Source organism: Cyanistes caeruleus, chromosome 1 (genome assembly GCF_971803275.1).
Source record: "Cyanistes caeruleus chromosome 1, bCyaCae1.hap1.1, whole genome shotgun sequence".
Taxonomy (NCBI): Eukaryota; Metazoa; Chordata; class Aves; order Passeriformes; family Paridae; genus Cyanistes; species Cyanistes caeruleus.
This window is the reverse complement of record NC_141701.1, coordinates 100,947,182-100,962,605: the sequence shown is the minus strand read 5'-3', so window position 1 is coordinate 100,962,605 and position 15,424 is coordinate 100,947,182. Positions and strand designations below refer to the sequence as shown.

The 15,424-nt window shown below is 41.3% G+C and overlaps 1 protein-coding gene across 4 annotated transcripts in view; it reads right to left on the bottom strand.

The window, feature by feature from the left end:
* The window catches only part of BLVRA (biliverdin reductase A), a 50,054-nt gene that overhangs the window by 17,209 nt on the left and 17,421 nt on the right, over positions 1 to 15,424 (bottom strand). The window contains exons 1-2 of one of the 4 annotated variants that reach the window (XM_086845236.1): positions 14,622 to 14,817; positions 1,507 to 1,602 (exon numbers count right to left, since the gene is read on the bottom strand). The gene's annotated coding sequence lies outside the window, so the exon portion shown is untranslated. Of the gene's footprint in view, positions 1 to 1,506; positions 1,603 to 14,621; positions 14,887 to 15,424 lie in introns of those variants that run through there. The other 3 variants (XM_086845199.1, XM_086845212.1, XM_086845203.1) reach the window with 3 other exon arrangements.

Genomic DNA, 15,424 nt, shown 5'->3' with positions numbered 1-15,424 from the left:
AGTACAAGCACCTTCTCCTGTGATCTATAAAGAATTTCAGTAAGCCTCCTGCATTTTCCCTGCAGTTTTCAAACTCTCATTGCCACAAATACAAATGAGTGACTTACATCAAAAATCAAAACATTTTGTAGTTAGAGTCATAGGTAACAGCATAAGACTGATGCAGGAGGCTTTCCTGAAGCAATCTTAGCCTGGTGTTTTTAAGTGTACTGCTTCAAGTGCCACATATATATTAAGAGTAGCAGAAACCTCACAGGTAAGTATTTAATCTGAAAATATTGTTGTCGAGGTTAGTTCACTTTTGCATACTCAGCAGCTGAACTATGGGTGTCTGAGCCTGGCTGCTGGAGGGATCCCCCTCGTACATAAGAACATTCATACACACCCTTCCTAGCAGACCTTCACTCTGCTCAGTCAGAGAGGTGAGCAGGATGAGACTGCTGGTGCTGTGTTTCTTTGAATGTTCTGTCTGTGATCTGTGTGTCTGGACATGTACACATGCATACACATATACATGGTGTGTATGCATGTGTACATGCATGGTGTGCCCTGCTTGCTTGTGCTGGGAATACATTTTAAGCCCAAATACTGATCAGGGCTATGCAAGTCTTGCCTCTTTCAGGCTGTTGGATTCAGCCTGATCTTTTCACCTAACAAAAAACCTGGCTGGACTTGTTGCCAGATGAAAAACTGCCTGCACCTGGTGAGTTAACACAGTGCTTGTTCTTCAAAACTAAATGGCCTATGGACTGCATAATACCCGTTCTGAAATAAAAAAGTCAGGTACGGCTTTGGGGTCGCCAACCACCAGGGACCACCAAAGAGACCCCAGAACAAAAGAACATATATGTAAAGGGAAGGTAAAATATGTTAATGATTTCTGGGAAATTATCATCATATGTATGTTTATTCTGGGAAAATCAATGAATATATATGAAAAATATAGTATGTAAAAAAGACCTTTTCTGTATTCATCAATGCATGATTTTTGGAGGAGATATCCCCTCATGCCTCTGGCCAAATAAGGAATTCTGGGTTCTTAATGCTACACTGGTATTAAGGAGTTTTTATTTTTACTGATTTTTGGTAACAGACTGAGGAAGTTTTCCAGAGCTCCCTTCAAATGGATTTGTTGTTTAGACATCATACAAAATATTTTCTCTCTTCCTGCAGCAGAGCCCTGAGATGAGGGTTGCAGAACCTTCCTCAACAGAACGGAAACAGGGAAATAACAAACAGACAACAGCAGTCACTGTAAAATCATCAAGTTGAAAATCTGAGGTTTCTCTCAGCCCTAACTTTCTGATTTCAAATACCCAGAGGCCTGGCGGATGCTGTACTCAGGGTGTTTGGTCATGCTACATCCTGTTCCACCACATCTTGCTCTCATTGTCTACCCTTAGCATGAAACATCTGCCCAGAGCATAGAAAGAAGAAGCTGAACAGAGTGGATTCTGTTAGTGTTGTTATTTAAAAATTTAGCAGCCTGTTCAAAGGCATAAATACCTTATTTTCTGCAGGAAACCAGTTACTCACTTTAATTTCTGTATATGCTGAAATATCGCTTGGAAGGAGATCTGACACAGGTTCCCAATTGAAGATCTTAAATAAAAAGGCAAAAAAAATTATTGTTTGAATTCAGTTAGCATGATGGATTAATTTTGCTCTGCTTTTACTGCAACCTAGAGAGAAAAGTAGTCTTCTGCAAGAAAAAGACAGTCAGAAAGGTAACTGCCAACACTCTTCATCACTTCTCTTCAAAACATTAATTGAACATAAAATGAGAATCAGAAATTTTCCCAAAAACCTGCCAAGACCATTTACAGTCCTCACATTTCAGAGGAAAACAGCAGCACCTAGAAGTAACAGAGCAACCATGCACATCCTCCTTGAGAGCTGTTTGTTATAGACTAAAATACCTACCCTCACCAGCACCTCTTCCTCTCTCCCACCCATCTCTGGCTGTCACAACCCAGGCCACAGCCTTCTGACAGGCACACCGGCTCTGCTGAGTGAGTTACAACTTCAAGAAACCAACTGTCATAGAGGTTTGCCATCAGAAAACAATCTCTCATCCTGACTGGCACCACTGTACTTTGGGAACAGCCAGAGGGCTTTTCTTCGTGGCTTTTAAATGCCACTTGAACAATACACCTGCATTGTTTTACTTTTATATGCAGCTTCACCAATTAAATCACGATTTTCCAGCTGACTGCCAAAGCTGAAGTTGATATAGTTACATTGATATATGGACAGATGCTGTGTTAAGCTGCCAAACAAGCACCTTTATTCAGCAGACGGTTGATAATAAAGAACTGCAGTTGTAACAGATATGCTGTCTCCAGCATTAATACCTGAGCAGGAGGAAAACTTGTTTCAACACAGTTCTGCTAACCCTGGAGTCTGCCGTGGTCCTGACACCCATCACATGACTGGTTTCCAGAGCCTGCAACTCCATACTTGAAGCAAAATCATCTCACAAAAGTAATATAAAGCCATGAGAAGTACTGAAAAAAAATCTGAAGATCCGGTTTTAATATGTGACATATTCCATACTGTGGTGGATTGAAACAGAAGTTCTGTGATGTACGTGCATGGCTAAGAATGACCATTTTGTACTGTTCTCTTGCCTCTAGTCACCCTTTGTGATTCAGATTTGGTTGCTAGTCTGAAGAGGAAAAATATTTTTAAAATAGCTTCTCTACATATCTCCGGGACCTATCTTCACTCTGACTCATTTTGTTTGAAACTCAAATTACATTTCAGTATACCTACACTGCTAAGTTTGAAACTATCCAAGAAAGTACTGAGCCTGCTTAGGGGCACCTGAAAAATTAATTAGAGACAGACAGGAAGGATGTCAGTTTTTATTTTATAAAAATATCTCAAAAAAAAAAAATAAAAAAAAAATTAAACCCTTACTTTTAATAAGCTTCCAGAAACTGCTCTGGACTGAATTAAAGCATGTCTTGTGAAACTTCTGATGGGCAAATAAACAACTGCACATAACTGCAGCCTCATGACTGCTACTTTTTAAGCAAAAGGCTGCTTGTATGTGGCTAATTAGCATATGCCTAAAGCAAAGAGAGCCACAAAATGTCCCCAAAATTTCTTTCAGGCTTTTATGTTCTAGAGGGAGAGGGAGAGGAATTTAACAAGCAACAAGTCAATTACTTCGGAGTAAAGTCCATTCAGAAGAACAAGCTATGTTTTGGAGCTATCAGTGATTCACAGATCAATTTTCCAGGTGACCAAACAGCAGTATTGCTACACTACCAATCTGCGTCTGAGAAAATAACCCTGAATAAAGCTAAAAATGGTACAAACTCAAAAAAGGGAAAAAAACCAACAAACCATGAAACATCCTCCACCCCATTTTTGACTAAACATTTGCATAAACACTAAAGACATCATGAAGTTGAACTCTGCCAGGTCACTGGGGACCATGAACCATATCCCCTAGCTTCTCTACAGAGCAATAAAGCCCCCAGCATAAAGTCTCTGCACAGCTAAGTGTCTGAACACTTAATTACTGAGACTCTGCTTAAAACACCTATTTCACACAAAGGAAATGCTGTTTCATGCTGAGTCTTATACTTTTTAAAATTGACTGCTTTTCATGTTTTTTAAAAAACTAATTGGAGAACTACTTATCCATACCTTCATTTCTGGGAAAACTGCTCAGAGCTAATCACAAGAGGTGTAGATGACAGGACAACCCATGAGACATGCCCAAGAATCTCAGCCCCTTCCCTTCACTCGCTTACACTGCTCATCTTGTTTTTGCTGTGTCACCTACTGAGAGAAGAAGCTTCTCCACCTCACCTGATCGACTGACAAGTGCTTTACAGTTAAAATCTTTGCAGTTAAACTCAGAAGAGGTTTTCAAGCTTTTGCAATAACATGACTGAAAGTGATGATGAACAATTACAGAAAAATGTTCTGAAATATTTTCTCAATTACTATATCTGCCTTTGCATTTTTCTGCCAATTACTGCAGTCCTTTCTACAAGCTCTTTCTTCTTCAGAGGGCCTAAAGAATGCAGAGCTGGGCTGGGCAGAAGCAGGAAAGCTGTATTTCTAGGCTGTATTCTTACTTTCTCACAGAAGTTCACTGGTTGACCCAAGGCAAGAAAATCATGCCCCTTTTTCCCTCTCAGTCCCAGTTCCAGAAGAGTGGAAACCTCCCTCTTCTGTAAAGCACTCTCAGACCTACTGACAGTAAGTGCAATGTAAGAAGAAGGTATTATTACAAACTTTCTTCTTCACTACAGGAAATCCCATACAGATCAGACATCTAGAAAATATAACTAAAGTTTGCACTGAAATATCTATATAAAACAATGCCCTACAATAAACAAAACAGTAAGTTTCTTCTTTTCCTTCTCTTAAATTAGTCTGAAACCCAAAACCTAAAAGAAATTATAAGTTTGCCTAGCTTTAATCTCAAGTAAATCTCAATGAGAATACTCCTACAAGCCCATTAGAAAGGAAGAGCTTTTGCTGTTGACTAATATTAGTATGCACTAGGACAAAACACATATCCAGCTACAAGTATGTTCTTTTAATATCCTTATGGACTCAACCCAATAGATGATACCTATCTTCCGGTCCACTAAAGGTCACTGCATCCCAGATCTCCAGCAGGCTGACCTATTTTGAGAATTCCCCAAATGAAAAAAGCACTCCTACTACACACTGCAGTCACAATAAAGATACCGCTTACCATGGCTGATGAAACCCTCTGCCTGCATTGCTAGCATGACAGCAACTTGTAACACTGAAGGCCTGCCTCATTCTCTCTTCAAAGAAAACAACATACACACAGAATTTAGCTAGTCAGACAAGTGTACTTTCTTTAGCTGACTTTCTCATCCCTTAACCCAGGGGAAAAAAAGAAGTCTTCACCCTTCTAAAATAAATTGAGAGTAGTATAATAATTTTCTTCATTAATAATTACATTAAGATAGCTTAGGAAGTAGATAAACTTTTGCATAATGTTGTAATCTTAAAAATTATGCCCTACCCCCTCTGTCATTTTATCAGTCTACCACTCAGTAGGGCCTGAAAAATGCAATGGTTCCTCTCCATTACCTTTTGGAAATCTATAAATGTCATAAATTGCTTGAGAGCAGGGAAAACCTGAAAGTTTTGAATGAAGAGTAACAATTACAGTTACTCCCTGCTAACTTTAGAGCTCAGTATTTTTCATCTTAATGGGCACCACAACACTCAAGAATCACAAAGGCCAGCCTCTCTCTCATGAAGAGTTAGTCTGCAATTCAGTGTGCTTTAGAAGTCAGGTAGATACTCATGTGTTAAAATTGTCCTAAGAAAGCAAACACCTTTTCTGAGGTATCAGCCACTAGAGGGGGTATTTGGCATCTTACCTAAAACCTGATAAAACAGTAAAAAAAAACCAAAAAACAACATTAAGAAGGTTACAGAAAACCTCTAAAAGCATATTTCCCACAGTACTGCAACTGCACATTAGGTTCCATGAAATTCCATAAAGTGTTTTAGGAAGAACAGTGTTTTATTTGTGTATATCTGAATACAGTGCAAAAGCAAACCTCGCATCTCCCAGCTCCTAGGCTTACCCACATCAAACACTGTGATTCCTGCAAGAAGAGATGTAGTTTTATATGCCAAAAAGATGGCTGAAATACCACTAGTTTTGATTTGACTGTACCACTCGGAGCATGCCAAAACCTGCACCTTCAAGCATGCCAAGGTAGAACCTGACATACTCAGGCTCATTCCCAGGGTTAATAAATGAGCAAAAGAATGACCTATAAATTGGTTCCTATTTACAACTGTCTGTATCTTCACAGATTCACCATCACTAGATTTATTGTTGCATGAAGTCTCCAAAAGGACCCCAAAAAACTGTCATCAAATTGGTCCAACTTCAATCAAAGTGGAAGATTCTACTTGGCTAAAGACACTCAAAAACTACCTGTATTTAAAACACGTCTAAAGAAAGATGAACATATATTTCAGCTCCTGAACATGAATATGTAATGAATACAAAACTCATGAAAATTTATAAACGAACTTGATGATTTAGTTCACATGGTGCCACTAGCTGGAGAAGGGTACAGGATGGATTGTGTCAGGATATTAACAGCATCATAGCTTCTACATACTTTGTTAAATCTCATTGGTTTAGGACCAGTGAAGCTGCTGGTGACTTCAAAGACCCTCTCCAAAAATCAATGTAAAAATAACTATAATTGGGTAATAAACACCACCCATGCCTTCTTTATTTCACAGAATCACAGAATGACAAGGTTGGAAGAGACCTTCAAGATCATCGAGTCCAACCAATGCCCTAATACCTCAACTAAACCATGGCACCAAGTGCCATATCCAGTGTTTTTTTAAACACATCCAGGAATGGTGACTCCATCACCTCCCAGGACAAACCATTCCAGTATTTTATGACTCTTTCCATGAAGAACTTTTTCCTAATGTCCAACCTAAATGTCCCTTGGCACAGCTTAAGACTGTGCCTTCTCGCTCCGTCAGTTGCTGCCTGGAAAAAGAGACCAACCCCAACCTGACTACAGCCACCTTTCAGGCAGCTGTAGAGAGTGATAAGGTCACCTCTGAGTCTCTGTTTCTCCAGGCTAAACAACCCCAGTTCCCTCAGCCATTCCTCACAGGGCTTGTGTTCCAAGCCCCTCACCAGCCTCGTTGCCTCCTCTGGATGTGCTCAAGCATCTCAAGGTCCTTCCTGAACTGAGGGCCCAGAACTGGACACAGCACTCCAGGTGTGGCCTCACCAGTGCCAAGTGCAGGAGAAGAATGACCTCCCTGCTCCTGCTGGCCACACTATTCCTGATACAGGCCAGGGGCCATTGGCCCTCTGGGCCACCAGGGCACACTGCTGGCTCATGTTCAGCCGGCTGTCACCAGAACCCCCAGGTCCCCTTCTGCCTGGGCACTGTCCAGCCACACTGTCCCCAGCCTGCAGTGCTGCAGGGGGTTAAATGGCCAAAATGCAGGACCCAGCACTTGGACTTATTAAACTTCATCCCATTGGATTCTGCCCATCCATCCAACTGTTCAGGTCTCCCTGCAAAGCCCTCCCACCTTCCAACAGATCAACACTCCCAGCTTAGTGTCATCCACAAATTTACTAATGAAAGACTCAATACCTTCATCCATGTCATCAATAAAGATATTGATCAGAACTGGCCCCAGCACAGACCTCTGAGGGACACCACTGGTGACGGGCCCCCAGCTGGATGCAGCACCATTCACCACCACTCTCTTGGCCTGGCCACCCAGCCAGTCTCTAATCCAGCCCAGAGTCCTCCTATCCTATAGAGGCCTTTTATAATCAGCCACTCAACAATGAAGAAAGCTCCACCCCACTCCTGAGTGACTCACAAATTTCCTTACAGTCTGCCTTGAAAGATGTGAGCTTGAAGGTTTTAGTGAAGCTGACTGCCTGTTCAGAAGAGTATTTTAAATGCACAACTTACTCAGAACCAGCATGGCCACGTGACTGGGATAAGAGAACCCAGTATCACCCTTCTTTCCTCTGCCAAATCAGTGTGGACTACTACTTAATTTATAACTGTAGCTGAACAAATGGATAATATCCTGTCACAGGCAGGGTCTGCACAAGCACCTAATTTTGAAATAACTAAAACAGCTACTGAGAAGGTTCAGGAGCAGACAATAATCTGGGCACTGGAAGAGGGAAGTATGTCTTTTAAAAGAGGCAGAAAATTACCTGGTCATGGAAGTAAAAGATTTCCAGAAATGAATACTTCCATTTGAAACATAATGCAAGCATTTCTCTCATTTTCCCTGATTTTACTGGATTGTACCCATCTCATTTTTTCTGCAATATTTTGGTGAAATGATTTGACAGTTATTCTTGTAATAGAAGAGCTTTGTCCCCATCTCAAGTTCATGTCCTTAACTGCACCGTTCCTTTAAACAGCCAAAGAGGGCACTGTGTTCAGAAGAGAGTGTTTTTACTCAGCTACCACCATCCTGTGCCACCAATAGTAACATAAATGCAATTCTAAAATGTCACAGCAACCCTGTTCATTACTTTATTCAGCCTTGCTCCTTTTTAAAATGTCTGTCTAAATCCCTTCTTCTCTCCTTACCTTCTGCTAACTAAACTCAAGAGAGCATTTTGAGGTTCTGGGAAAGAAGACTGTAAGGTTAATATTATTTAAGCCATCCACATCTCAGGCATGACTGTGGCCCCTCCACAAAAACAGTTCTAAACATAAAATTAATTCATCATTAGAAATGGAAAACACAAGGCACCTTACATTAAAATGATAAACACAAACATTACTGGTGGGTACCTGTAAGTTGTCACTGTTTTACAGATGCCCATCTGTCACAATCTGCTAACACAAGAGGGAGTCGTGAGAAGTTCGCTTGATCTCAGAGTGCAAAAAGGACACAAAGGGATTTCAGTTTAAACCACAACAGCAATAATGCATCTTTATTTTAGTGCCAACAGCACGGGTTATGTGATGGATGAGAGGGAGAGAAAGAAAGAGAGGGAGAGCGGGATAAAGAGGCAAAGTAAAGAGAGAAAAAGGGGGGGCGGGTTATAGCTACCAACAGACGAAATGGGGTCGCCAGTGTTGTCTTCTTCCGTGGGGAGATCTCTCTCAAAGAGAGTAACTTAGAAAAATCACTTTTATAGTCTGTTTCAAAGCGAGGGGCACTTGGCCAGGAGGTGGGGAGATTCACAGGCCATTGTGATAAGACCTGTTGGTCTGGGAAGCAGGTGTAAGGTACAGAACAGGCCACTCCTTACAAGTTCCTGCTCAGCAGCAGTGTACCGTGGCAGTACAGCAAGCACTCCTGCAAACAATCACTTAGTCAGCATCCACCTCAACCAGGCCAGAACCCCTGTACAAAGTCCCTTGGGGTCTGCAGGGTCTCAGTCTCTGTTCTTGCGACGGTTGTGAGGCAAATGAGGGAAACTTCAGACCATCTCTTACACCATCTTAGATACTAAATCTCTGTTCTTCCCTCCCATGGTCAGACTTGAGTACATAAGAGCAGAAGCAGAACCTCAGCAGCTCAGAAAATTTGAATGACAACTGTTTGCAACAATCCGTCATCAGATCCTCTGGTTTTGTTTAGAATCAGAGTTGGACAAAGAATGTAATACTGTGGCCAAACAGCTTGAGATCACAAACTTAGAGATCACAAGCCGTTTGACTACACTTGCTGTAAGACTGGATGGCTTTTCCTCCTGATGGATTTGTTCTGCAGTCTGGAATAGGAAAGTTTATTCCAGATAGGCTATGAGCAAAAATGAGATCATGTAGGAGGTGGATATTAAAAATAATGAGCATGCAGTAAAGGAATGTACTTTGCACTTCTTTTTCTTAAAACAGCAGAATGGTTTGGGTTGAAAGGAACCTTTTAAAGACCATCTAGTCCAACCCGCCCCCCCTCCTCCGCTATAATTGTGATGTTTCCCTTTTTCCAGTCACTGGGGCTTCACCTGATTGCCATGACTTTTCAAATATGATGGAGAGTGACTTGGCAACTGCATCAGCTCTTCCTGCTCATCATGATTCTCTTGATGAAAAAGGCCATCTGTCAGTACGGCTGTATGACATCCCATGGGCAACAGATGAAGAGTTGACATCTCATTTAGTAGTCATTTAACCAAAAGAAACTTGAACTCCTGGGTTTTTCACACCTTCATGCTTCCTTAGGAGTTCATAACTTAAGAGCACCTAGGCTAGGAGGACTTTCCCTCCTGTGCTTAAAGACAGGAAAATTTTGTTTTTGGTATTACAAGCCATTTGATGGTGGGAAGGTCTGGCTATCCCAAGCAACAGGGGTGGGTAACATGCAGCAGACCAGCAGCAGTTGCTTCTGAAAGGTGCTCTCTCTGCCTGAATACATGAACACACACCAAAAAAAAAAACAAACAAAAAAAAAACCCCCCCCAAAAAAAAGGTGCCTTATGCATCTCCCTGGTGTAAAATTCAGCATTCTTCAAAGATACCATGGAATTAAGGCTGTGTTCTTGAAAGCAGTATCCTTTCTGATGAAGACTTATCAGAAAAACTGGGTTCAGAGCAGCCAGAGAATTACATGGCCATGTAATTCCTTCCCTGCTTTCCCTGCTTGCAGGGCAAAAGGAGAAAGGAAGCTCTTATCTACCCTAAAACAAAGGATCAGCCACTTTAAGCCCTGTTTAGATTATCATATAACATGGCTATTTTTGTGGTTCTTTTGCTATGTCTTCATTGTATCTATATTGTGAATATTACTAGGTCAGGCTATTCCAAGAAGGACTAGGTTGGAAACACATGGCAGAATACTCTTATTTTTAAACAGTAAGGAGAGTCAGGCAAATGACCTATTTATTTTGAAAATATTTATTCAAGAGCCCTCAGCCTTAAGGTCTCATTTCAGATACCAGGCATGTAAGAACAGGCAGTACATCTTAATTTGCAAATATTGGGCTGAATGCATGGATAGCTATTTCACGTCTCTAAGCAAGTAAGTAAATGTAAAATAGACTTTAAAGAAAAAAATCCAAATGAAAAACACATTTCCTAGGGCAAACTTTTAAAATAACTGCTGGGATTGGTTGTCCTGACTTCTGGATGACCCACCTGAGACATCTCAGACACCTTGGGACTGTTTTTAACAGATACTGCACTCCAGGACTGCAAATCCAAGTCCTCCATACTTGCCAAAAACAGGCCTACCTCTGTCTTACACTGAACAAGAATGAAAGTAGACAAAGCCCATGATGACCACCAATGCTGGAAGTGTACCACTCTGGTTTATAGCCTCATCACTTAACAGTGAATTATCAATAGTATAGAATTCCTCTTTATCCATGTTCCAATTATCTGAGTATCTGAGTTCTTCACAGATGTTTGCCACTAAAGAATCAAAGCTTTAGAGGAAGACAAAAGCCAGGAATTAATTTTCCGTCTTCATTCAAATGTAATAAATCTGTTTAATGGCAACAACAAAACCAAAACAAATAAACAAACCACCACCCCACCTCAGTCCTTCATACATTTGTATCTTCTGTCACCAAGACCAAACACTAAGCACAGAGAGATCTCTACCAACATGCTGATCCCACTTCAGCTTCACACAATTCTGCTGTGTCTGAGAAAAATCAGCTAATTATTCCAAAGACAGGTACGAGCAAGCCACTGAGATCTCTATGTTCATCACCAAATAACAGACTAACCAGTCTGTTGTTAATCCATGTCAGAGCCTGCAAAAGACAGTAAATACCGACTAAGGGCTGCTTCCCCTTGCAACAGAAAGGGTCACAAAGCTTTATCGCTTCTAGCATAGCAAAGAAACATCCATGATGTTTTAACTAGAATGACTGTGGTCTCAACTTACCCCTCACATCCTGTACTACTTCTTCCTTTCTGTTATTTGGGAACTATTCAATAATCCATGTTCTTTCTGGCAGCTTTTCTTTCCTCTCATTCACAGAACAGAGGTAATGACTAGATGATAAAGATGCCTTTGTACCTACACATTTCACTGAGAGGGAAAGCTAATAAATGCAGTAAAATTACTTGAGCCATGAGAACTTCTTATTTTATTAGCCAGTGCTGTGCAGCCTTTAATTTAGCATTTAGGTTAGTTACTATAACAGCAACATTAGCTGCCATGAACAGGCTCCGTTTAACTGGTTAATAAAGCTATGCTGAAGGAAAAAAAACCCCACTTATTTCATGCTAATTGTTCAACTCATGTTGTTAAAGTGGTGGGTTGTACTCATCTGGAGGAACAGGATTAGCAAATGCATTTCATTATCTTTCCTAGTCAGATGGGTTTTTTGCAATGTTTTCTAATTAGGACAGTAGATCTCTGTCTGAGTTGCAAACAGTCTAAGAAACACTAAGTTCAGTTAGACAGGCAGCCAAAGCTCCTTTTGCTTAGAGAGTAGAGAGAAAATAAGTCAAAGTTGTAGTTATTTTATACAGTTTTAAGATTAAGTCCCACACTTTGGCTTTACAGGCATGAGAATATTTGCCAAGGTTCAAGGCCAGTTCCAGAGGCATGAGACAGCTCCTCAGCAACCTTTGTCCGGTAAATTACAACACAGCATGGATATGTCCAGAGTGGGGCTTTGTTAATTTGGGTTGTTGTTTTTTTTTTTTGTTTTTTGTTGGTTTTTTTTACTACAAGATTAAACTGCAAGAGTGCCTTGGCTTTTAGACTGTTTTTCTTTCCTAAGCCCCATTGCTTCCCCACTCAGTGAAGGAACCTTTTTAATGCCTCAATAAGGTGAACTGAGCATAATATAAGTTCTTTTAACACACTGAGTACTACCTGCAAGTTTCAGAAAAATCTATGGTTGCCTGAAAATTTGAGGTGAAAGGTATCCACAACTTGATATTCTGCATACATTGATGTTGCTGTGTAACACACAGAACTCCTTCCTCAGGGCATTATTCTCCCAGTACCACATTCATCCAAACTCTGTTAGTTTCTCCACTTCTTCCCAACTGTGTTTAATTTCCCGTTGCCTGACTCTGCTTACCTTGCCAAGGATAGCAGTGCAGCGAGAGAGCTTCAATGGACCACAGTAGCAATAATAGCAAACATCCTCTGAAGCTTCCTACAATTAATCTCCACAACATAGAGTACAATACTCCCTTTATAAGATGGATGAAACTCAGGTGACTTTAGAGTCATCATTAAAAAGCAAAAACGCCAGTGTGCGTTCTAGACCTTCATGTTACTTAAGTCCTGACACCACAGTGTTAGATGGATAGCTATTCCCATTTTAATTTGAGAACTGGACAGTTAATTTATCCGTTTATCTTTACCAGTTTTGACAAGGCCAGCTAATTTTTCGTGCAGAGAGCAAAGTGGTCCTGTTCTCATTTGCTGACCTTAGTTTTCAAAGTCTGTGGATTCAGCAGATGTTCTCCATGACAAAAAAAAAGCCAAGTCTGCCCTTTGACATTTAAAATAAAGTTGCTTAGAGCTGAATGTGATGGTCATTGTGGCACGTTGGGTTTGCAGGGGGAGGAATGGGTGTTCGAACATCCAGTTAGCACAACTGGAGAAAATAATGAGGACACAAAGAATAAGAAGTTCAAGGCTACAAAGATTGAGTCTCCTTTTGAGCTCAACAAAATAACCACTGCCAGTCCTTTCAGAAGAACACAAACCATGCTTCACTGAATTCAACTGCTGCTCTTCGCAAACAGTAACTCAGCTCACTCTTAGAAGACACGGAGAGATTTGTATCTGAGAAAATGTTTCTTGACCATGAGGATGTAAACCCAATAAGAAGAATCCAGAAAAATCAGCACTCCAGAATAAGGGAAGATTCCTGATGCAATAGGAAGAGATCTTCAAGTATTTTACTATCAATTCTTATTATATTGATAATATTTCATTAGAATGGCATTATTCATAATTCTTCTCTAAGTGCTATGCACTGCTTGTGACAGTTTTTTAGTAAGACTAAGGCTTTCTTATATATGCTGAAAATAAAATATTAACTCATTGCTTTTTATATTATGAAGATTAAACTTCAAGTTGGATTTACATTATTGAAACACATTTGTATCCATTTTCTCATTTATTGACACAAATGACAGAAAGATGTTAGCACACTATGTTATTGATCCTTGGCACAGTGTCATTCTGTGTTCACATCTGTAACCATAGATCCAACAGCTGAAAGACTATTCCACAAAAATTAACTTGGCAAGTCAATGCAAGGAATTGGAAAAAAATGGTTTCACACAATATCAGTTCATTAAACTGTTGTCCTAATTAATACTGGTTGTTAGGGGTTTTTTAACAGGCTTCAACACAAAAGTTCAGCAGGATGCCAGGAGTTACATAAAGGCTGAGCTTGTCTTTTCACTGCGTCTAGATTGAGCCTTGATGCATTTTTTTTTCTTTTCTTTTACCTAGAGATAAGTGATAGCTGTGACAGAACATAAAGTAATTAAGTGTTAATGTGGTTTATACATGGATTCTGTGCCATATCTGAGAACATAAGAATCACCTTTCTCCTACCAAAAGCTGTCTGAAATAAGGCCCCACCACGTTCCTTTACAAAAGGAAAATATTCTCATTTTCACTCTACACATGGGTAAACTGAGGTACAGCCTGCTTGGTGGTCTCATGTTTCAGAAGAGAGCATCAAATATTTACAGTGAACATGGATTTTCACAGGATCGGAAGGAAGCTCAGCACTTCTAAGAAGAAGTCCAGTTTGTAGGAAAGGTTTTACATGACCTCTCACACTCTCACCACGCAGTGCCCTGGCCACTCGAAGATGCTACTTGGCTACTTCCGTATCACCTACAGGCTAGCACTCTGCTTCACTGCAACCTGGAGATTATTCCAAACAAAGAGTTTTCCCTTTTTTCCTTTCTCTCTGCTACGCCCTCCCCAGGTGGTGGTCCGTGCCCTTTGGTGTGGAGGGTGTCTTTGGAGCAGCTAGGACAACGTGACCTGCAGGACTCCCCCAATCCTCCACAACCGAGGGGGAAACGCCGCTGACGAGCAATCCCGGGGAGGCGAGGAACAGGAAACGAAAGCCCTGCTTCCGAATCCTAATTACAGCTAGCCGGGGTTAAATAATAGCCACTAACCTCTTCAGCTGGCAGAGGAGAAACGTGGTCCTGTTTAATTCTCTTCCCTCCCTGCAGCTCCTTCTTATACAAGGCTCCTCGGCTCCGGCATACCCGCGGCCGCACGGCCGATCGCTGTCCGGGAACACCCCTCGGCCGGCCGGGAATCCAATAAGGCACTGCAGGGGCGGGCTGAAGCCAGCGGCGGCTGCTGCAGGCCGAGGGGCTGGGAGCTTTCTCCCAGATAAAACCCGGACACTGCACGTGGCCAGCAAGGGGCTGGCACCTCACTGGGGAGCTGGGCAAGAACCCCCACCCGGTTAAGCGCAGTGGTAGGGGTTTCCAAAGTGATAAACTATCTATCGATAAACACTGTTTGTACGCTTAATATGCCTCAGTAGCTGCAGCGGTTGAGAAAGGATAGGAAATAAAGGAATTTAGGATTATATATGCATTGAAATCAGTCACAATGGAATGCTGAGTTTACAGACCACAAGGATGCTTGGCAGAAAGCCCAAGATAGGGCCAGAAAGAGGAAAACACGGTGCCATCAATCTAAAGTGCCAGCTGGGCGAAAGGTGATTTTGGCAAGGGGAGAGTGAAAACACTGACTCACAGCTCACGACGTCTAGAAACCCACCGACTCAAGAGGAGGAGGAGACTGAACATGTGGAGTAATTAACATAAGTGAGAGAATCACTTAACCATTAGAATTACAGAACATCCAGAGTTGGAAGGGACCCACAAGGATCAAGAGGTCCAACTGTGAAGTGAATGACCCATACGGGGATTGAGTCTAAAACCTTGGTGTTACCAGCACCATG